Here is a 22,996-nt window from a genome sequence, read left to right as displayed (position 1 = left end):
CCATTCTTTATATACCACATCATTTTTATCTATTCATCTGTGGATGGACTCTTAGGTTGCTTCCATATCTGGACTATAATAAATAATGCTGCATTGAACACTGGGGTGCATGAATCTTTTCCAATTAGTGTTTCATTTTCTTTGTATATATATATATATATATATATATATATATATATATATATATATATATATATACAGTAGTAAAATTGCTGGATCATATGATAATTCTATCTTTAGTTTTCTGAGGAGCCTTCATACTGTTTTCCATAGTGGCTGCACCAATTTACATTCCCTCCAACAGTGTACAAGGGTTCCCTTTTCTCCATATCCTTGTCAACATTTGTTATTTCTGTTTCTTTTTCTTTCTTTCTTTTTTTTTTTGACTATAGCCATTCTCTACAGGTCTGAGGTGATATCTCATTGTGGTTTTGATTTACATTTCCCTGATGATTAGAGAGTTTGAGCATCTTTTCATGTGCTTGTTGATCATCTGTATATATTCTTTGGAAAAATGTTTATTCAGGTCTTCTGCCCATTTTTCAAATCAGGTTGTTTGTGCTTTTTGATATTGAGCTGTATGAGCTGTTTATATATTTTGGATATTAACCCCTTATTGGACATATAATTCGTGAATATTTTTTCCCATTCAGTAGATTGTCTTCGTTTTGTTGATGATTACCTTTGTTGTGCAAAAGCTTTTTTTTTTGCGGTATGCGGGCCTCTCACTGCTGTGGCCCCTCCCGCTGCGGAGCACAGGCTCCGGACGCGCAGGCCCGGCGGCCATGGCTCACGGGCCCAGCCGCTCCACGGCATATGGGATCCTCCCAGACCGGGGCACGAACCCGCATCCCCTGCATCGGCAGGCGGACTCTCAACCACTGCGCCACCAGGGAGGCCCTGCAAAAGCTTTTAAGTTTAATTAGGTCCCATTTCTTTATTTTTGCTTTTGTTTCCTTTGTCTTAGGCAACAGTGCCAAAAAAATATTGCTACAATTTATGTCAAAGAGTCTTCCGTCTATTTTTTTTCTAGGAGTATTATGGTTTCTGGTCTTACATTTAGGTCTTTAATCCATGTTAAGTTTATTTTTTTATATAATGTGAGAAAATGTTCTAATTTCATTCTACTATATATAGCTGTCAAAATTTCCCAGCACCACTTACTGGAGACTGTCTTTTCTCCATTGTATAGTCTTGCACCCTTTGCTATAGAATAATTGACCATAAGTGCATGGATTTATTTCTTGGTTCTCCATTCTCTTCCATTGATCTATGTGTCTGTTTTTGTGCCAGAACAATACTGTTTTGATTACTGTAGCTTTGTAGTATAGCCTGAAGTCAGAGAGCATGGTACCTCCAGGTTTCATCTTTCTCAAGATTGCTTTGGCTATTCAGGGTCTTTTGTGGTTCCATATAAATTTTAGGATTATTTATTCTAGTTCTATGAAAAATATCATGGGTATTTTGATAGGAATTGAATTAAATCTGTAGATTTCTTTGGGTAGTATAGACATTTTAGCAATATTAATTATCCTAATCGATGAACATAGGATATATTTCCATTTACATGCATCATCTTCAATTTTCTTCATCAATGTCTTATAGTTTTCAGAGCATAGGTGTTTAACCTCCTTGGTTAAGTTTATTCCTAGGTATTTTATTCTTTTTCATGTGGTTTTAAATGGAATTGTTTTCTTGCTTTCTCTTTCTGATAGTTCACTACAGTGTATGAAAAGCAACAGGTTTCTGTATATTATTCTTGTAATCTTATAATTTTACTGAATTTGTTTATTAGGTCTAAGAGTTTTTTCTTGGAGACTTTAGGGTTTTCTATATAAAGTATCATGTCATCTGCAAATAGTGACAGTTTTCCTTCTTCCCTTGCAATTTATATGCCTTTCTATTTTTTTTTCTTGTCTGATGCTCTGGCTAGGACTTCTAATACTATGTTAAATAGAAGTGGTGTGAGTGAGCTTCCTTGTCATGTTCCTGACTTTAGATGAAAAAATTTCAGCTTTTCACTATTCAGTATGTTAACTGTGAGTTTTTCATAAATGGCCTTTATTATGTGGAGATATGTGCCCTCTTATTCCAAATTTACAAAGTGTTTTTATCATGAAAGAATGCTAAATTTTGTCAAATGCTTTTTTTTTTGCCTCTATTGACATGATCATGGATTTTAATCCTTCTTTTTGTTAATGGGGTGTATCTCATTGATTGATTTGCAGGTATTGAACCATCTGTGTATCCCTAGAATAAATCCCTCTTGATCATGGTGTATGATTCTTTTATGTATTGTTGAATTCAGTTTGCTAATTTTTTGAGTATTTTTAACTTTTTAAAAGTATTTTTGTTTCTATATTCATCAGAGATATTGGCCTTTAATTTTCTTTTTTTTGTAGTGTCTTTGTCTGGTTTTGGTATCAGATAATTGTGACCTTGTAGTTTGGAAGTGTTCTCTCCTCTTCAATCTTTTTGAATAGTTTGAAAGGAATAGGTATTAAATCTTCTTCATATGTTTGGTAGAATTTCCCTGTGAAGCCATCTGTTTCTGAAATTTTGTTTGCTAGGAGTTTTTTTATTACTAATTCAGTTTCACAGATAGTGATTCATCTGTTCATATTATTTATTTCTTCCTGATTCAGTCTTAGAAGATTGTATGTTTCTAGAAATTTATCCATTTCTTTTAGATTGTCCAATATTTTGGCATATAACTGTATGTAGTATTCTATTGTTTTTTTTTAACATCTTTATTGGAGTATAATTGCTTTACAATGGTGTGTTAGTTTCTGCTTTATAACAAAGAGAATCAGTTATATGTATACACAAATCCCCATATCTCTTCCCTCTTGCATCTCCCTCCCTCTCACCCTCCCTATCCCACCCCTCTAAGTGGTCAAAACACCGAGCTGATCACCCTGTGCTGTGCAGCTGCTTCCCACTAGCTATCTTTTTTACATTTGGTAGTGTATATATGTCCATGACACTCTCTCACTTTGTCCAAGCTTACCCTTCCCGCTCCCTGTATCCTCAAGTCCACTTTCTAGTAGGTCTGCATCTTTATTCCTGTCTTGCCCCTAGGTTCTTCTGACAATTTTTTTTTCTTTTCTTTCTTTTTTTTTTTGATTCCATATATATGTGTTAGCATACGGTAACTGTTTTTCTCTTTCTGACTTACTTCACTCTGTATGGCAGTCTCTAGGTCCATCCACCTCACTACAAATAACTCAGTTTCATTCCTTTTTATGGCTGAGTAATATTCCATTGTATATATGTGCCATATCTTCTTTATCCATTCATCTGCTGATGGACACTTAGGTTGCTTCCATTTCCTGGCTATTGTAAATAGAGCAACATCATTAATCGTTAGAGAAATGCAAATCAAAACTACAATGAGATATCATCTTACACCGCTCAGAGTGGCCATTATCAAAAAATCTACAAACAATAAATGCTGGAGAGGGTGTGGAGAAAAGAGAACCCTCTTGCACTGTTGGTGGGAATGTAAATTGATATAGACACTATGGAGAACAGTATGGAGGTTTCTTAAAAAACTAAAAATAGAACTACCATACCACCCAGAAATCCCACTACTGGGCATATACCCTGAGAAAACCATAATTCAAAAAGAGTCATGTACCAAAATGTTCACTGTAGTATTCTCTTACGATTTATTTTTTTTTGTATCTCTGTGATATTGTTGTAATTTCTCCTCTTTCATTTCTTACTTTGCTTATTTGAGCTCTTTTTTTCTTATTGTTTTTTTTAAAATTTTTATTGGAGTATGGTTGATTTACAGTGTTGTGTTAGTTTCAGGTGAACCAGTTATACATATACATATATTTATTCTTTTTCAAATTATTTTCCCATTTAGGTTATTATAGAATATTGAGCTGAATTCCTTGTGCTATACAATAGGTCCTTGTTGGTTCATGTTGTTTTTTTAATGACATGTTGTTTTGTCTCCATGTGTTTGTATTTTTCCCATTTTCTTCCTGTAAACGATTTCTAGTTGCATACTGCTGTGGTCAGAAAAAAATGCCTTGTATAATTTCTATGCTCTTAAATTTGTTCAGACTTGTTTTGTGGCCTAGCACGTGATCTATACTGGAGAAAATTCCATGTGCTCTTGAAAAGAATGTGTATTCTCCTGTTTTTGAATGGAATGCACTGTAATTATCAAGTCCACCTGGTCTAACATGTCATTTAAGAGCACTGTTTCCTTAATGGTTTTCCATCTGGATGATGTTTCCATTGATGTAAGTGGGGTGTTAAAGTCCCCTACTATTATTGTGTTATTGTCAATTCCTTAATATTTGCTTTATATATTTAGGTGCTCCTATATTAGTTGCATATTTAATAATAAATGTTAAATCCTCTTCTTGTATTGATCCCTTTGTCACTATATAATGCTCTCCTTTATTTTTTATTATAGACTTTTTAAAAAGACTCTTTTCTGATATGAGTGTTGCTAACTCAGCTTTCCTGTCATTTCCATTTGCATGAAATATCTTTTTCCATCCTCTCATTTTCAGTCTGTGTGTGTCTTTAGCTCTGAGTGAATCTCTTGTAAGCAGCATATTGATGCATCTTGTTTTTTATTCAATCAGCCACCCTATGTCTTTTGATTGGAGCATTTAGTCCAATGATATTTAAAATGATTATTGATAGGTATGTTACGGTTGCCACTTTGTTACTTGTTTTATGGTTGTTTTTGTAGTTCTTCTCTGTTCTTTTCATATTCTTTTAATTTCTTCCCTTGTGGTTTGATGATTTCTTCCCTTGTGATTTGATGAAGTGCTATGCTGGGTTCATTCCTCTCTACTTTTTGTGTATCGATTGTAGTTTTTGATTTATGGTTACCATGGGGTTCACATATATTGACCCATAACTATATCTACTTTTTAAAAATGATAGTCATTTAAGTTCAAACATGTTCAAAAAGATCTGTATTTTAACTTCCCTCCCCCATGTTTTCTGTTTTTGATGTCATATTTTACATCTTCATGTGTATCCTTTGACACTTTATTGTAGTTATAGTTGATTTTACAGTTTTTGTCTTTTAATCTTTGCACTAGCTTTTAGGTGGCTGATCCACAGCCTTTACTATATATTTGCCTTTACTATTGGGATTTTTCCTTTTCTATAAATGTATTTATATGTTTAAATACATATAAATATATGTATATATTGTTATTGTTCATTTTTCACTTAAAGGTGACCATTTAACACTTCTTTTAATGTTGGTTTAGTTTTAATGGACTCTTAGTTTTTGCTTGTCTGAGGAGCTTTTTATTTCTCCTCCAATACTGAACACTAATCCTGCTCAGTAAAGTGGCCTAGGTTTTAGGCTTTTCCCTTTAAGCACTTTAAAAATATTATGCAAGTTTCTTCTGACCTGCAAAGTTTCTGCAGAAAGAAAATCAGTCAATAACTTTATGGGGTCTCCCTTGTATGCAACTCTGTTTTTCTCTTGCTGCCTTTAGAATTCTCTCTTTATATTTAACTTTTGTCATTTTAATTATGATATGTCTTGGTGTGGGTCTCTTTATGTTCATCTCATTTGGGACTCCCTGTGCTACCTGTACCTGGAAGCCTGTTTCCTTCTTCAGCTTGGGGAAGTTTTCAGTCATAATTTTATCAAATATATTTTCAATCCTTTTCTCTCTCTCTTCTCCTTCTAGGACTCCTTTAATGTGACTGTAGTATGCTTGATGTTCTCCCTGTTGTCCCTTAAACTATTTTCATTTTTAAATTTGTTTTTCTTTTTGATGCTCTGATTTGATGACTTCCATTATTCTCTCTTCCACATCACTTTTGTGTTCTTCTGTATCATCTAGTCTGCTGTTAATTCCTTCTACTGTGTTTTTCATTTCAGTTATTACATTCTTCAGTTCTGTTTCTAGTTTTCTAGTTCCTTGTTAACATTCTTACTGTGTTAATCTATTCTTTTCCTATTTCAGTTAGTATTCTTATTACTATTGCTTTGAACACTTTATCTAGTATATTATTTATCAGTGTTTCATTAATTGTTTTTTCAGAGATAATTTTTCTTGCTCTTTCATTTGAAACAATTTCTGATATCTTCTCTTTTGCTTAACTTTCTTTGAGATATTAGATGAAATTTGGTGAAATGGTTACCTAGTCCAGTCTTGAAGGGGTGTCCTTGTTTGTGAGCATCTTTATACATTCTGCATGTGCCCAGTAGCTTTGGTAGGAAAGCTGGATCTGACGTGAGCATGAGTCATGTCTTCCCCTAGGGTGTGGTGGTAGCTAACACCTTGGTTTGCAATGAGGCTGGAGATGGAGGGCTATAGTCAGAGGCAGGTGTGTCTAGGGTTTCTTCTCTGCTCAGTGGCAACACCACCTTAATGGGGGCAGGGTCAGTTCCCAAGTTGCTGGAGCAGAAGCCCTGAGGGTCAGATCCAAGCTGGTTCTCTTCTCTTTAATTTTGTGCCTTCACTTCTCCTATCACTGGCATACTTGCCCCAGAGGGGTGCAGTGCTGGAGCAAGGGGAGCTGGAAGTGGCACAAGGTGTGGATTGGGGTACACACTGGGGTAGTCCTGGTATACCAGTCAGAGTTCTAGATCACTCCTGATCTACCACCTCCATGAACTCCAGTAATGGCTGCCTTCACACAGTTCAGATGTCATCCCAGGTCCAAGTCAGCTTCATTCCCCACAGCTGTGCACTCTCCTTGGCAAAGGCAGCCTTTTCCCTAATGGGAAGCTGCACTGCAGAGGAAGAGGGGCTAGAATGGGCACCTGGCATGGGCTGAGGCATGTTCAGGGGTGGTCTAAGAAACTGGCCAGAGCCTTGGGCAGTTTCAATCTGCTTCCTCTGCATTGTTTTAGGAGTAAGGAGTAGTAGGAATGCTCATGCTTTTCATGAGTGGAGTCTGTGTTTCTTACAGTCCTGCTGTTAGTCTCACTGGTTTTCAAACCAGTCAAGGGGATTCATCTTCCGGGTGTTGGATCCCAGGGCTGGGGCACCCAATGTGGTTTGAGCTACTCAATTCCTAGGGAGGATCTCTGAGCCCATGATATACCCTTCCTGTGTCCCTTCCCAGGAGTGTCATTCTGATCTGACTGCTTCTCTTCCATTCCTACCCAGCTTCTTGTGGATCTTTCTTTACAGCCTTGGTTGTATAAGTGTCTTTCCTCTAGTCTCCAGTTTGCTTTCTGTGAAAATTTCTCCACATGTAGATATACTTTTGATGTGTTCATGGGAGTATGAGAGCTCCGTGTCCTCCTACTCCACCATCTTGACTTCCTTTGAGTATGTTGATTTTAAAGAATGAAGCAAATAGTCACCAGGTGGCAGTGCTACAGAGCTGTGCCAAACCTGACACATTCTCTGAGGCTATTGAGATAGAAATAATTTACTAGGACCTCTTCTCCCTTGAGCTGTATAAAAATCACAGAATCATAGCTTTGGAAGGAAACTGAACATCCTTCAGTCCTACGTTCTAGTTGTAAAGATGAGGAAATTGTGTCTCAGGGAGATTGATAGAAAGATAGAGCTAGAAAGGATTTTCAAGTTTATTTAGTTTTTTTTATAGTTAAGGACAATGAAGTCATGACCAAGGAAATGTATTAATTGGAACAATTTTGATTGTGTCATAAATTAAACACAAGTTGGTTTTTAAAATTAAAAAGAAAGGAGGGGAGTTATTAGTTCAAGCATCTGAAGAAACAGGGATAGATCTAGCTTCAGGCAAGGCTGGAGTCAGGGGTCCAGTCTCTTCTTTATCTCTTTATTCTGCTTTTCTCTTGGTGGCTTTATTTTAGGTTTTGAAGTAAAGAGGGACCCCCAACCACTCTTACTTTATGCTATCTTTACTGCTAGAAGAGTCTGCAAAGAAATTAATTTCCTTTTCTAATAGTTTCAACAAAAACTCTGGAATTGAGTCTCATTAAGCAGAGCTGAGTCATGTTCTAGCTGGAGCAAAGAGAGGAGTGGGCTCCATTCACCTCTCTGAGGAACAAGGTTGGTTTGGGACAAGGTCAATATATATAGATTTTCATATACAGTTTTTCATTTCAGGAGGGTACTAGTTACCACTGAGGTGGTGACTAGGAACTGATATCTAGCCTGAGCTCCATTTGCCAAGACATGATACATTGGAGCTGCATCTTCTTAGATGAGAAACTTTTTCTAGTTTGCCTCAGGGCATTGTATGAGTTAGTAGCAGCTTGGCTTATTATCAGAGGAATTAATTAACACTGGGTGGACCTAAACAATAATGTCTACTTCCAATGGCAGTTTAAAAAATTATTATTAAATTTGATTTTAGTTTTTTAAAATTTTCTCCATCTCCATTTTTGAATTGGAGGCAGGATGGTGTTATACAAAATATGTAGGTATTTAGAGGCAGAATGCCTTAGGTGGGAATCTTGGCTCCACCATGTGCTAGCTGTGTGCATTTGGGAAGCGTTTTAATATATCTTGCCCTCAGTTTACTTATATGTGATGACCACATTTCAAGAAGTTTGGAGCTTTAAATGAAACATGAAAGTCCAGCACAGAGTCTGGGACATAGTAGCAGCTCAGTTAATGTTAAATAATTGTGGCAGTTTTTAAACAGGAGTCCAAATTCTTTGACAGTCCTCTCAGAGACGGATAGGGTTTATGTTCTCTTCTCCTGGATTAGGGAATGCTTGTGACTGCTTCAACCAGTAGAATATAGAGAAGTGCTAGCATACGACCTCTGAACATAGGTCATAAAATGTCACATAGATTCCTTCTGGGATGCAGTTTGAAATGCTTCTTAGAAGCTCCCTCTTGGGACATGACCTCTTTGAATGAAGCCATCATGCTGTGAGAAGCTCAAGGTACACAGAGAGAGAGAGGTTTCCCTGTCACCTCTCAGTGTTGGGGGGAAATGTCAAAGAATTCCGGGGCTACATTTTTAAAATGTCACATGTTGTGGAAAGCACTGTAATGAGTGTGATTTTCCTTCAAGTATGTATTTCCTTGATTATTATAAAAATGTCTACAACTGTAATGGTAAAATATATGTGTCAAATTGGCTAACTTATGGTGTCCAGTCATTTGTTTAAACACCAGTCTAGATGTTGCTGTGAATGTGCTTTTTAGATGCAGTTAACCTTTAAATAAGTAGACTTTAATAAGCAGATTACCATTCATAATGTGGTGAGCCTCATCGAATCAGTTGAAGGCCTTAAAATCAAAGACTGAGCAAAAACTCCTAAGCTGAATTTGAACCTAAGACTACAATATCAACTCTTACTTGATTTTCCTGCCTACTATGAATTTTAGACTTGCCAGCCCCACAGCTGCATGAAGCATTTCCTAAAAAATCTCTCTTTCCCCATATATATATATATATATATATATATATATATATATATATATATATATATATATGAAGTAGTAATAACAAAATCACATAAATCTTTACATGGAATAACTTCATTTCCATTATCAGATTATGTGAGTACTTGATATCTGAACCCATACTTTATAATTTAGAGAGTTCTTTTGCAGTTCTTATTCTATGTTAAATTTTGTAGCCCCAATACGTATGTAAGCCCCATGTCTCATAATGTTAATCTTTTATCTCCCATAACTCCCACTGTATAGAATTCAGCTCAGTAAGCCTCTGATGACTATTCTTTGACAGTGTGTGAACAAGTTTGCCATGAGGAGAGTAAAACTATCATCACTGTGAGGACTGTGCGCCTGCCTAATCCCATTCTTTACTGACATTTTTGGTTTCATTGTCTCATTGAATCATTATGTAAACATCATTATTGTGAAATTATTATTTGCAGGTAGGTGTGGGGATCATAGTTTCCCCTGATTACATAGCGATTTGTAGTCTGATGATTGGAGATGTTAGGTGACATTTATAAGTGTCCTCTTCAGGAACTATATCAAGGATGCAGCTCATGATATAATGAATTGACTCAAATCATCCATCCTCTTCCCACTCTTCACTGATTTTTATGACTCTTGTGTCTAGCTGTCTTCATTTGTCTCATTTGAGCCTATCTGATGGAATCGATTTTCCCCCAAATTTCTATGCAATTCTATTAAAAGTGTTTTGAGTTTTGTTAAATTATACTGAACTTTTAAGAGGAGAAGCAATGCAAAAACTAACCAAGAATCAGAAGACCTAGACACTGGTTCTGGGTGTTGGCTCTTTAAACTGAGAGGGGTCTCTAGACACGCATCCTCACAGCTTTAGTTTTCATCCCAAAATGACAAGTTTGAAGATTTGGATTCTATTACTTGGTAACTACTGAGTTTTTAGTTGGAAACATTTCTGAAGAAATCTTTTTTGCCAAACTCCCACAGAGAGTCATTGCTAAGATGCTGCTAAGAGAAAACAGCTGAGATTTATCTAATTTATAATTTATTAATTATAACCAGTTGCAGGGAAAAGAAAGTAGCTACTAGATGGTAGGATGGAGAAATGAATGTTCAGAAAGTAAAAAAAGAGTAATATATATCCTCTAGATAGAGGGGTGACTGGGTAATTGATCCTGAGCTGTAAGAGAGAGTATAACAAAAACATAAGCTGTAGCTGGAAAAGAAAATCAAAGTTCTCTTTTAGGATTTTATTCAACTAAACAATCAGTTGGAGCCGCAATAGTACTGCAAGAATTCTTCCATCCGATGAAGAGACAAAGATTTGGTGGCATTACCTTTATTGTCTAACAGAAGGCTGTTCTGGAGATGATGAATCTGTCTAGGATCTTTAGAGTAAAAGGTCTCAGGACTGCTTCAGATAAAGGTGGAACAACTTCTCTTCCTCCATCCCCCCATAATAAGCCCTTGCCTATTTTTTTCTAATATTATTTCTGAACCAGTGGACATGAGACCTTTCTGAAGACCTGACCCATTGCCTACTCTATGCCTTGCCTTTTGGTTTCAGCTCTCATTGGCATTACCACCTACCCAGTGGGCATCTGCAGGATCCTAACTGATCTGGAGTCTTGCATGGGCAGTCAGTTTCCTGACAAGGACAGTCCATGCTATTAAAAATCAGTTATGTTCATCTGCATCTGTTTAGAAGCAGGAAAGTCCCTTTACCAGGTTACTGGGAAGACACCTGTGGCACTCTACAATCAATAAATTCCAAAGCTTGTTCTAAGCAGAAAATTAATGTTAAAAATGTGGGATTTCTTTTTACATCTGATTATGGAGAGCCTATGAAGTGCCAGGCTCTTCACGTGCATCTTGCATATTTCTCACAGTAACTTTGAAAGTAGATATTGTTATGCACATTTGACAAAGAAAAAATTGAATTTCAAAGAGCTTAAGATGTCAGAGTTGAGAGGTAATGGAAAGCGTCATCAGTGTTCAAGCCCAGTTTGGCTAACTCTTTCTCCTACACTATTAAGCCTACATGGCTCTGAATGAGTCAATTAGTTTTGTGTGCTTTTTACCATGACTACAATACAAATTGTAATTCTTGTATATAAGATTGTTGTTTATTTGATGAAATGTATTTACTATGGTCTAGAACTTGTAAGGCTAAAGTTTTGATAGAATTCAAAAGATAGAACTAAAAGGTCAAATACTTGGCCTATAGAATGACTTTTTTTTAAATTTTATTTTACAAATTTAATCAGTTATACATATACATATGTTCCCATATCCCCTCCCTTTTGCGTCTCCCTCCCACCCTCCCTATCCCACACCTCCAGGCGGTCACAAAGAACCGAGCTGATCTCCCTGTGCTATGCGGCTGCTTCCCACTAGCTATCTACCTTACGTTTGGTAGTGTATATATGTAGAATGACTTTTTAATAATAATCATTTCATGCCTCTGAGACATTTATTTATAAGGTATTTTGCAAAGTTTCAAAATTTCAATACTCCTGATGAACAAACTGCACTTCTCTTCCCCCATTCCACATCATTAAATGTGAAGGGAGCTCATCTATTTTATTCTCCAGTTTGCTGGAAGAATCACTTAATTTCTGATTCTGACAAACAGCATGAAACTATTCAAACAACTGTCTCTAAAATGGTAATTTTTATATTCATGGCACTTTTTGAAAATTACTGACGTATTCTCATGTAACGACTTGGATTGACAACACAGAAAACCTATTTTCTCTCCTGATTTGCTTTTTGTGATAGACTAGGTTCTAAATGAATATGTTTACTTGAGTGTTGAAAGGTACTGTTGAAAAGATGTGAGAAAAATCCCATTTTAAGAACTATGTTACCAGATTACTTTAAATTTCTCCCAATGTGTTAATAAAATGCAGAGCTGGAGCTGGGCATTTTTGTGCTAGAGGCAATTTTTCTCTAGAGGCTTCCTTTCCCTCTGCTTTGTTTGATGGACTGTCAAATCATGGAGCTTTTTTTGGAATCCCTAGAGTCAAGCTCTTTTGAAGCAGCAATTGTTTGTTGCTTATCCATGAATAAGCAAGCAAAGTGCTCATCTATTTTGCTTAAGAGATCTTAATTTTGATAACCTTATTAGCTAATAATAATTGCTATGGGCAGGCACTCTGTTAAGCATTATCATGCATTATCACAACCCCATGAGGCAGGTACTATCATTATCTTCATTTTATACAAAAGGAATCTGAGAATGAGAGATGTTGAGGACTTGCCCGATTTCATGAAGCTAGAAAGTAGTGGAGATTGAATTTGATCCAGGCTTTTCCATGGACCCAGGTCCAGGTTCTTAACCTCTATGCTCTGCTGTCACCTCAAGGGCCATGGAACCTCCTGTATTTCTTCACAGATTTATTGAACACAAGTCTATATTCTTGAGACTCACAAGAATAATTTAAAAAGAATTTTTATAATACTTAAATTTGTGCTTGAAAGTAACGATACTGTTCCCTTGTTTCTCTCTTTCTCACTCTCTGAACAATCTGAAAGAAGTTTTAGAACCAAAATTAATTTTAAGGTTTTTACAAAGATTTTGTTTGAGCTTTTATCCGCTGCATTTTTGGCCTGAGTACTTTGTCTTCCATGAATATTTCTTATATGTTGGTCCACGACTCACTGAACAGGAAAATACATTGAAAAATAATACTAATGGCATAAAACTTAATGAGTAAATTTAGATCGTTTTTTGATTTCAATCAAAAGCTTAGAAATTTTAAGCTATTTCTATAAAAAATATTCATATTACAAGAAGAGTGAATAAGATATTACATAAAATGTGAATTCAGAAATCATTAGCCTTGGGTTATCATCTGAATTTTCCTTTAGATTTACTAAGTGGGGTTTGGAAAACTTTTCTTCTGCTGCTTTTATTCATACTTATCCTCTTCTTACCTCTCCTCCTTATTGCTTTCACTTCAATGTCTGAATATTAGCTGTGATGTTATTTTATTCCAGTTTTATTGAGATATAGTTGATATAACATTGTATTAATTTAAGATATACAACATAATGATTTTATATACATATATATTGCAAAATGATTGCCACAATAAGTTTAGTTAACATTCCTCACCTCATATAGTTACAAATTATTTTTTCTTGTGAAGAGAATTTTTAAGATCTACTTTCTTAGCAACTTTCAAATATACAATACACTGTTATTAACTATCACCATGCTGTACATTACATGCCCAGAACTTATTTATCTTATAACTAGAAGTTTGTACTTTTTGACACACTTTACCTATTTTGCTCACCCCACACGCCTTGCCTCTGGCAGCCACCATTCTGTTCTGTTTTCCTGTGAGTTCATGTTTTTAGATTCCATATATTGCTGATGTGCATGGATTGGAGGAATTAATATTGTAAAATGTCTATACTATCCAAAGTAATCTACAGATTCAATGCAATCCCTAGTCATGACTTTATACTCTACCTATGTACAATATTATGAAGATTGGCAAATTAATTAATTAATTTGTAGGAACTGGATGTTATCACTCAATGGAGTGAAACATACTCTCTCTGTTTCCTCTATCCTACCTTTTTAGAAATTAGCTTTAGTTCTTAAAATATGTTGTATTTGGGGGATAAAGTTACTACATGTATGTTCTTAAAATGAGCCCTTTGAGAGATTAAGTGAATCAAGCTGAAGTAAATTCTTTATACACTGTACCAAGATGGCAGAGGGAAAAAGAGAGGGTTGAAATTGTAGATAGTGAATTATTAATATAGGTTGCCTTTGGGTTACGGGAAAAATTGGTATGGTAATGGAAGATATGTACATATATAACATGTAAAATTTTGTTATATACATATATATATATGTGATGAATCATATCAATAGAGAATTTTAATGTGTTTGATGAAAATTGTTAATTCCTAAAAATTTTCACAATTCTTTGGAAATAAGTTCTGCTAAAATCAGATACAATATATCTGTTTTTAACTTTTTTTCTATTCTACCATTGAACATGAATTCATTCATGAAAACCTGTGGCTATGAAAACTTTTTTAAGAAACTGATTAATCTTACTTCTGCTCAAAAGTTCTATGCAGAAAATTTGGGCAAATGATTTTAGCTTAATAAAATAATTTTTCTTTGAATAAAACATAACATTAATATTTGTTAATGTAATTGATTTTCATGATTATAAGTATTTATCAAAGTATAATTAATTATTATCAATTATACTTTAATAAATACTGCAAATTAATGTGTTACAGTGTATGATGAGGTCAAGCACAACTTTCAGGTCACACCTGGGGACTAAACATAATGTGCTACTTCAGGTTTATTAGGATATCAAGCATAAATCTATGATACCAATTTTGAAAAATTTCCCATTGAAAATTTGCTTCTTTATTACATTGACCAAATATTTGTCATAGAATTGAAAATAAGAATTAAGTAAAAATGAAAATGTTCTAATTTGTGAGAACTGCTATGCAGGTCAGTACTGGAATATCAAGGAACTCCTAGATTACACTTTTGAAGACTTGTAAAATGTAAAAACTTACTTCATGTTCTTGGGTTAAACTTTAACAATGACAGCAGCAGCAGTAATAGCAAACAATATTTATTGAATAATTGCTATCATCAAGAGTATTTTAGGTACTTTTTGTGCATTATTGTATTTAACTTACTATAATAATACAAGATAAATGATGATATTATCTATGTTTTACAGGTGAAGAAACTGGTTCAGTTAGGAAGGTTGGGTGGCAGAAGTTCACACAGCTAAGTCAGTGGCACAGCCTGAACAAGAACCCATTTCTATTCAGGGTCAAAGATGGTGTTCTTACCATCAATGCTGTTAATAGTAGCCTAAAGGAACACTGGCATATTCTAAAATAACCCTTTCTATTCTTGGGATTAAATATACACCTGGGAGTTTACACATGTAAAATACATTAGGGCTATATATGATGTATTAGAAACATATTTTACTGAAGAGCTCATTAATAAATGAAAATAATAAACATTCAACTACTTTGTTTTTTAAAAATATTTATTTTATTTATTTATTCTATTTATTTATTTTTAGTTGCATTGAGCCTGTTGCAGCATGCCGGATCTTTGTTGCAGCACACAGGCTTCTCTCTGGTTGTGGGGCAGGGGTTTCTCTCTAGTTGTGGCATGCAAGTTTTTTCTCTCTAGTTCTGGCACATGGGCTCCAGAGCATGTGGGCTCTGTAGTTTGTGTCATGTGGGCTCTCTAGCTGTGACTCACGGGCTCAGTAGTTGCCCCGCAGCATGTGGGATCTTAGCACCCTGACCAGGGATTGAATTTGCATCCCCTGCATTGGAAGGTGGATTCTTTATCACTGGACCACCAGGGAAGACCCAGAATTCAAAGCATTACTTTGAATTAATGTTTTTGTGATTTTAATGGACAATTAAGCAAAACCTACCTTTAAGGAGTTACAGAAACAGTTTTTATTTATTTAAAAATATCTCTTAACTTTTAATCTATTTTTACCTTTTTTTTCAATTTTTTGGTGCATATAACTGTTTTTCTTAACATTTTGATTGGAGTATAGTTGATTTACAATGTTGTGTTAGTTTTAGGTGTATGGCAAGGTGAATCAGTTATACATATGTATATATCCACTCTTTTTTAGACTCTTTTCCGAAATAGTCTATTACTGAGTACAGTTCCCTGTGCTATATAGTAGGTGTTTATTAGTTATTTATTTTATATATAGTAGTGTGTATATGTCAATCCCAATCTCCCAAGTTATGTCCCCCATCCCCTACATATGTTTGTTTTCTACATCTGTGACTCTACTTCTGTTTTGTAAATAAGTTCATTTGTACGCTTTTTTTAGATTCCACATATGTGATATCATATGATAATTGTGTTGCTGCAAATGGCATCATTTTATTCTTTTTATGGCTGAGTAATATCCCACTGTATATATGTACCACATCTTCTTTATCCATTCCTCATTTTGGAAGTTCTAGCCACAACAATCAGAGACGAAAAAGATATAAAAGGAATCCAAATTGGAAAAGAAGTAGTAAAACTGCCACTGTTTGAAGATGACATGATACTATACACAGAAAATCCTGAAGATGCTACAAGAAAACTATTAGAGCTCATCAATGAATTGGAAAATCTGCAGGATACAAAATTAATACACAGAAATTTCTTGCATTCCATACACTAACAATGAAAAATTAGAAAGATAAATTAAGGAAGCACTGCCATTTACCTTTGCAACAAAAAGAATAAAATACTTAGGAATAAACCTACCTAAGGAGGCAAAAGACCTTACTCAGAAAACCATAAGACACTGATGAAAGAAATCAAAGATGACACAGATGGAGAGATATACCATGTACTTGGATTGGAAGAAAGAATATTGTCAAAATGACTATACTACCCAAAGCAATCTACAGATCCAATGCAATCCCTATCAAACTACCACTGGCATTTTTCACAGAACTAAAACAAAAAATTTACAGTTTGTATGGAAATGCAAACGGCCCTGAAGGCAATCTTGAGTAAGAAAAATGGAGCTGGAGGAATCAGGCTCCCTGACTTCTGACTACACTACAAAGCTACAGTCACCAAAACAGTATGGTACTGGCACAAAACCAGAAATGGAACAGGATAGAAAGTCCAGAGATAACCTATGTAACTATGGTCACCTAATCTATGACAAAGGAGGCAAGAATATACAATGGAGAAAAGACAACCTCTTCAATAAGTGGTGCTGGGAGAACTGGACAACTACATGTAAAAGAATGAAATTAGAACATTCTTTCACACCACACAGAAAAGTAAACTCAAAATGGATTAAAGACCTAAGTGTTGGCCAGCCACTATAAAACTCTTAGAGGAAAACATAGGCAGAATACTCTTTGACATAAATTGCAGCAAGATGTTTTTTGATCCACCTCCTAGAGTAATGAAAATAAAAACAAAACTAAACAAATAGGACCTAATTAAACTTAAAAGCTTTGACACAGCAAAGGAAACCATAAACAAAAATAAAAGACAACCCTCAGGATGGGTGAAAATATTTGCAAACGAAGCAACTGACAAGGGATTAATCTCCAAAATAAACAAACAGCTAATGCAGCTCAATATAAAAAAAAACATACCACCCAATCAAAAAATGGGCAGAATATTTAAATAGACATTTGTCCAAAGAGGACATACTCATAGCCAAAAAGCACAAGAAAACATCCTCAACATCACTAATCATTAGAGAAATGCAAATCAAAACCACAATGAGGTATCACCTCACACCGGTCAGAATGGCCATCATCAAAAAATCTACAAAAAATAAATGCTGGAGAGGGTGTGGAGAAAAGGGAACCATCTTGCACTGTTGGTGGGAATGTAAATTGGTACAGCCACTTTGGAGAACAGTATGGAGGTTCCTAAAAAAAAAAAAAAAAAAAAAAAACGAAAAATAGAACTCCCAGATGACCCAGCAATCCCACCCCTAGGCATAGACCTGGAGAAAACCATAATTCGAAAAGAAACAGTTTTTATGTTTGGAGAACATTAAAGTTTGGAGAAGATTGATTTTTCCCCACTGCTGTTGTAAAAGAAGCCCGTGGCCAGTTTTGTTTGCAATAGAGAGCTCTGTTTACTAATTTCAGAATTAATGAAAGAATCAGAGACTTTTGCAACTGGAGGAGACTTTAGAAGTTATCTAGACAAATAGCTCAGTTTCCCATACAGATGCTCATCTTATTTTCTCTTAAACACCTCCAGTGATAGAATATTCTCTGCCTCCTGGGGCACCACATTTCATTTTAAGAGCTCCTGCTAATTCTTTCTTTCAATAGAGTCTAAACCTATACCTGTAATTTCTATCCTATCACTCCCTTTTCTTTCCTTATCTAAATGACAGCCCAAATCTTCATTTTTTTCTGGCCCTGATTTCCTCAATTCTTTCTTACATAACATGTTTCTGGGTTATTTTGTCATTCTGATGGGTTTTCACAGTATATCCTTCGTTTAAAAATTGTTCATCCTTAAGTCTGTGGCTCCAAACCAAAGACAGTGCTCAAAGAACTGTTAGTAAACTGCAAAATGAAATAGTATTGTTGTCTTTCTTGATCCATACACCATGTTTTATGTGAATAATATGGACAAAGACTGAATATGATGATTTTATGCAAACATTCAGGGGACTAATAAAAACTCTGGATATTGAAACAGACATATTAGGGATTTGGGAACTGGAAAAAAGGATTAATAGAATCAAGAAGTAAATTGTCAAGAAATTTGAGAAGGAGGCTGCTGAGATGGAGAAGGTCTTCCTCATGTATCTACTTTAGTCTTGGGAAAATGGCTGTGAGTATAGTATCACCATTAACATCTCTTTGTGGAAATTGGAGACCTGCAAACACTATGTGAGCCCTCGGACATAGAGAATTATTATTAAATCTGATTATAGATACCTCATTTTTTTGCATTTATGGCTGGTACTTTAAGGAATATTACTCTAGTTTACACATTTTACAACAATGATAGTTGCTGTTAGCAAGTATATTCTACCAAGCCACTCTAGAACCTCACAAGATATGAGGAAATTGTCAAAAGAGTCAGCAATTACTTTTAAAAAGCTAACTACAATGCATACAGGTAATATTTATGTCAATTTTCTTTTAAAATTGTGACAAAATGCTGGAGGTAAGTTCTGACATGCTTTCACTCATGAGATGAGTTTGGGAATACATCACATCACCAACTTAATTTACAAAATCTACTATATATTCCTCCAGAATATCTTTAAACTTGGAATAATTCATTCCCATGGGCTTTATGGAGACTAGTGTTCTAAGATAAAGCATAGTGCTTACCTTTGGTCCAGTCAAAAGGTCAACTAAAGTGAAGTCTGCTAAATAACACCATGACAGGTAAGTATAGTTAGTTCACCAGGAGACAATATGAGCTTTACCACTGAGACTGAGTCTGCAAAGTGGCTAGTGACAGCAAGAATGCCCACCAACAGCAACAGCTTGCTTCACTGCATAGGTCATCATCCTGAACCATCCAGGCCAAAGCAGAGCTAGCTCTGTATTCATGTTTGGTTTTGTATTCCTCACATTGCTTAAAAGTTTATTTGACTTAATGGGAAGATGGCCATCTTGGTAAGAAGCTGGAAGAAGGACTCAAATTCTTGAAAGCAGATAATGGTCCTGATGTTGAGATATTATCACGTAAATATATGTTCGTATTGTTGTGTGTATCTTCAAGACACTGCCAGGAAGGCTGCAGGAGACTGCAAGAGACAATCTTCCTAGATCTTCAGCCAATTCAATCTAAATCAGAAGAATGACCTCAGAAATATTTCTCTCAAATGACCATTCAAGTTTAATGGTATAAAACAGATGGATCATAACAGTATATTGTACAAATTAGAAGGAAAAATGTTTGCATATCATTTATTTTATGGTTGTTGTTAGTTTCTGAAATCTGTATTTCTAAATGGAAACAACTTAGTAAAAAGCTGTAGCAAATTTTTAAAAATTGCTTTGAAGATTTTCAAACACACAAAATCAGAGAGAATCACATATAAAACCTCCATATACTCATCACCAAGATTCAGTAATTACCAACATTTTGCCATTCTTGTTTCATTTATTCATTCCCTTGTTTTTATTTTCTAGAATATTTTAAAACATACACCTCAAATGTATCTCTAATTGAGAGCTAATTTCTCAAAATTTTGAAAACATTTAAACAAAGTTTAATGTGGGGAAAAAAGAAATATTTTAGGTAAATATAGCTAAATATTTGCATGCATCATTTCATTTTGAAAAAAATTCAGATGTTTCATTTTTTACTATCCAAAGTATCTAATAGAAGAAAACAAATATTTTACATTTTTGATAACAAAATTAGGTTACTGCCATGCTTCTGTGATGCGTTCAATGTTTAGAATTCGAGACGAGTTTCACATGGTAAGTTCTCCCAAACATTAACAAAATTCTTTATTTCTATAGGAGATAATTGTAGAGTAAAATTATTTTTAAAAACTCTGCTATTAGTCTTTTTCTTTGATTATTGTTTTTTGTTGGAAAAGTTGGTGTGCTCAAATATAGTTCTTAAGTTTATCTCAAAAAGTTATCCAAGGAGAAAAAAATCTGTAGATTTAACAAGTTCATGTTCTACTTTAGGAATAATAAAAGTATATATATATATATATATATATATATATATAATTTTTTTTTTACAATAGTCCACTTTTACCCACACAGGATACATTCCAAGTGGATGCCTGAAACTGCAGATTGTACAAAACCCTACATATACTGTTTTTTCCTATACATATATATGTATATGTATATATATATATGTATATATATATGTATAGGATGAACTTCATATGATGAAATTTAATTTATAAATTAACAAACACTGTGCTACTGTGACAGTAGATCTAATAAAACTGAGATGGCTACAAGTGGCTAATAGATGGGACATACTGGACAAAGGGATGATTCACATCCTGGGCTGGGCCAAGTGGAATGGTGCGAGATTTCATCATGCTACTCATAATGGTGTGCAATTTAAAACATATGAATTTCTTATTTCTGAAATTTTCCATTTAATGTTTTCAGACAACCATTAATCACAGGTAACTGAAACTGTGGAAAGTGAAACCACAAATAAGGGAAGGCTACTGTATATGTAAATATATATATATATGCATATATATACACACTGTTATATATGTACATATGTATATGTATTATATATCTCAAGAAGACATATATATATATTTATGCTGTTATATATGTGTATATATTAAGAAGATACACACACAGTATCTTCTTGAATGAGTAGGCACCCTTCCTTTACTTTTGTTGATATGCTACATGGTTAAATTAATCTAACAAATTAGCACTGGGAACACCCCTGGGCATCAGGCTTCTTTCTTCCCAGTCCTGATTTCATTCTGTGCATTCTCTATCACTGTGCTACCTTGACTCTCCTTGCCATGGCACCTGTGCCTTCACCTGTAGGCTTTCTGTCTGGTGATATAAGAAGCCCCTTCTAGTTCATGCACCAGCTGGAGTCACACTGACTGGCACCTTGCCTGAGAAGCATGTATAGAAATTGGAAAAGGTCAAACACTGGCTTAGAGAACAAAGGCAACAATGAGAATTTAGAAGAAAGAGAAGCAGATTTTCAATTATTTGCTGTTTGTATTTGTGAAGATTTGCTGAATGGAACTGTGGTTTAAATTGTATATAAAAGAAAATCTATAAAACATAGCCTCTTTAATTCTGAAATTCAATTAATCAATGACAATGTAGTTTCCAAGCTTCCAAAGAAATTTTTAAAATTAAAGCACATGTAAAAGGGCCTTCTGCTGTGATACCACACTTACTTTGAATTTCCCTGTAGCTTCTTGTGATACAGAAATTAATCTATAACCCCTTTACTTGTTCTGCTCCTATGCTTCTTTCCCTATGATTAATGGCTTTAAAGGGGGAAAAAGAAACTGTTTCACTTGAAACTACTTTCTCTAAATGGTAAAAAAAATACTAAATTTTACCTTGCAAATCATTCTCTGCCCACTCATCTCTGTTTTTGCAAAATTATCTTCTGTATTCAAAGATATTTTCCCTACAAAATCAAGATAAAAACTAATTATACCTACTTAATTAAAGATTATATGTTTAGTTTCATAAAGAATCTAGAAATGACAAGAATATTAAAATGTTTTCCCTTGTTTCTCCTCAAAAAGCAATACATATTTGAATTTTGTTGCACAAAGCTCTAAAATTATCTAATAAAAAAAAGAATTGGAGACTTTAGTGTAAGACATAGTAACCACAAATCATATAATAGAAATAATAAGCATGCTCTACTCAGACTAAGTATAATGTAAAACTCAATTACTAATACAACACAATTGCTCCTCCCTATCAGTGAAGTTTGAAAGCAAAAATTTGAACTGATTTTAGATTACAGGTAATGTTTAGTAATAAAAACATCAATATTTTAAAGCTTCATCTACATATAGAAAGTACGTTCATGCTTTTCTGCTATAATTTTGTGACTGGCTTCCTCTCTTTTATCCAATGCTTATTTAATGACTGCCCGGTATATTCATCTCACTTCCCTGTCTGCTAGGAATCCTTTCCTAAACATTTCAGCTTTGAGTGGTCTTCCTCTTTCTTGAATTCTTATTGAAAGATAAAACTTTGTTAAAAAGACCTCAGTTAATAATCTACCATTTTAAATTATTAATTGCTTTTTGTTTATTACATGTATTATTTATACATAACCTCAATATTACTATTTCTGAAGAAAAACTAAACATTCATTTTAAGAAAACTATAAAACTAAGCATAATACTCCTCAGTGATTTAACAATACAATCTATCATTTAATATTGCCAATAACTTGGAATAGTTTTAAATTCTTGATTAATGCAGCTTTAATCACATAACTCAACTTTAACCATAATACGTAGATAATTCTTAATATTAAGAATTCAGTAATGTTTGAATGTTATAGAGTAATGAGTTACATGCAATCACTTAGAACCATTTAACAATTCTTCCAACAAATGAGCATCATCAAGGCCCATAAGAATTTGTTTTTGAGTTGTAAGTTAAATAAAATG

This window comes from Mesoplodon densirostris, chromosome 13 (genome assembly GCF_025265405.1).
Source record: "Mesoplodon densirostris isolate mMesDen1 chromosome 13, mMesDen1 primary haplotype, whole genome shotgun sequence".
Lineage (NCBI taxonomy): Eukaryota > Metazoa > Chordata > Mammalia > Artiodactyla > Ziphiidae > Mesoplodon > Mesoplodon densirostris.
The sequence above is the reverse complement of the archived record's forward strand: the minus strand, read 5'-3'. Positions refer to the sequence as shown.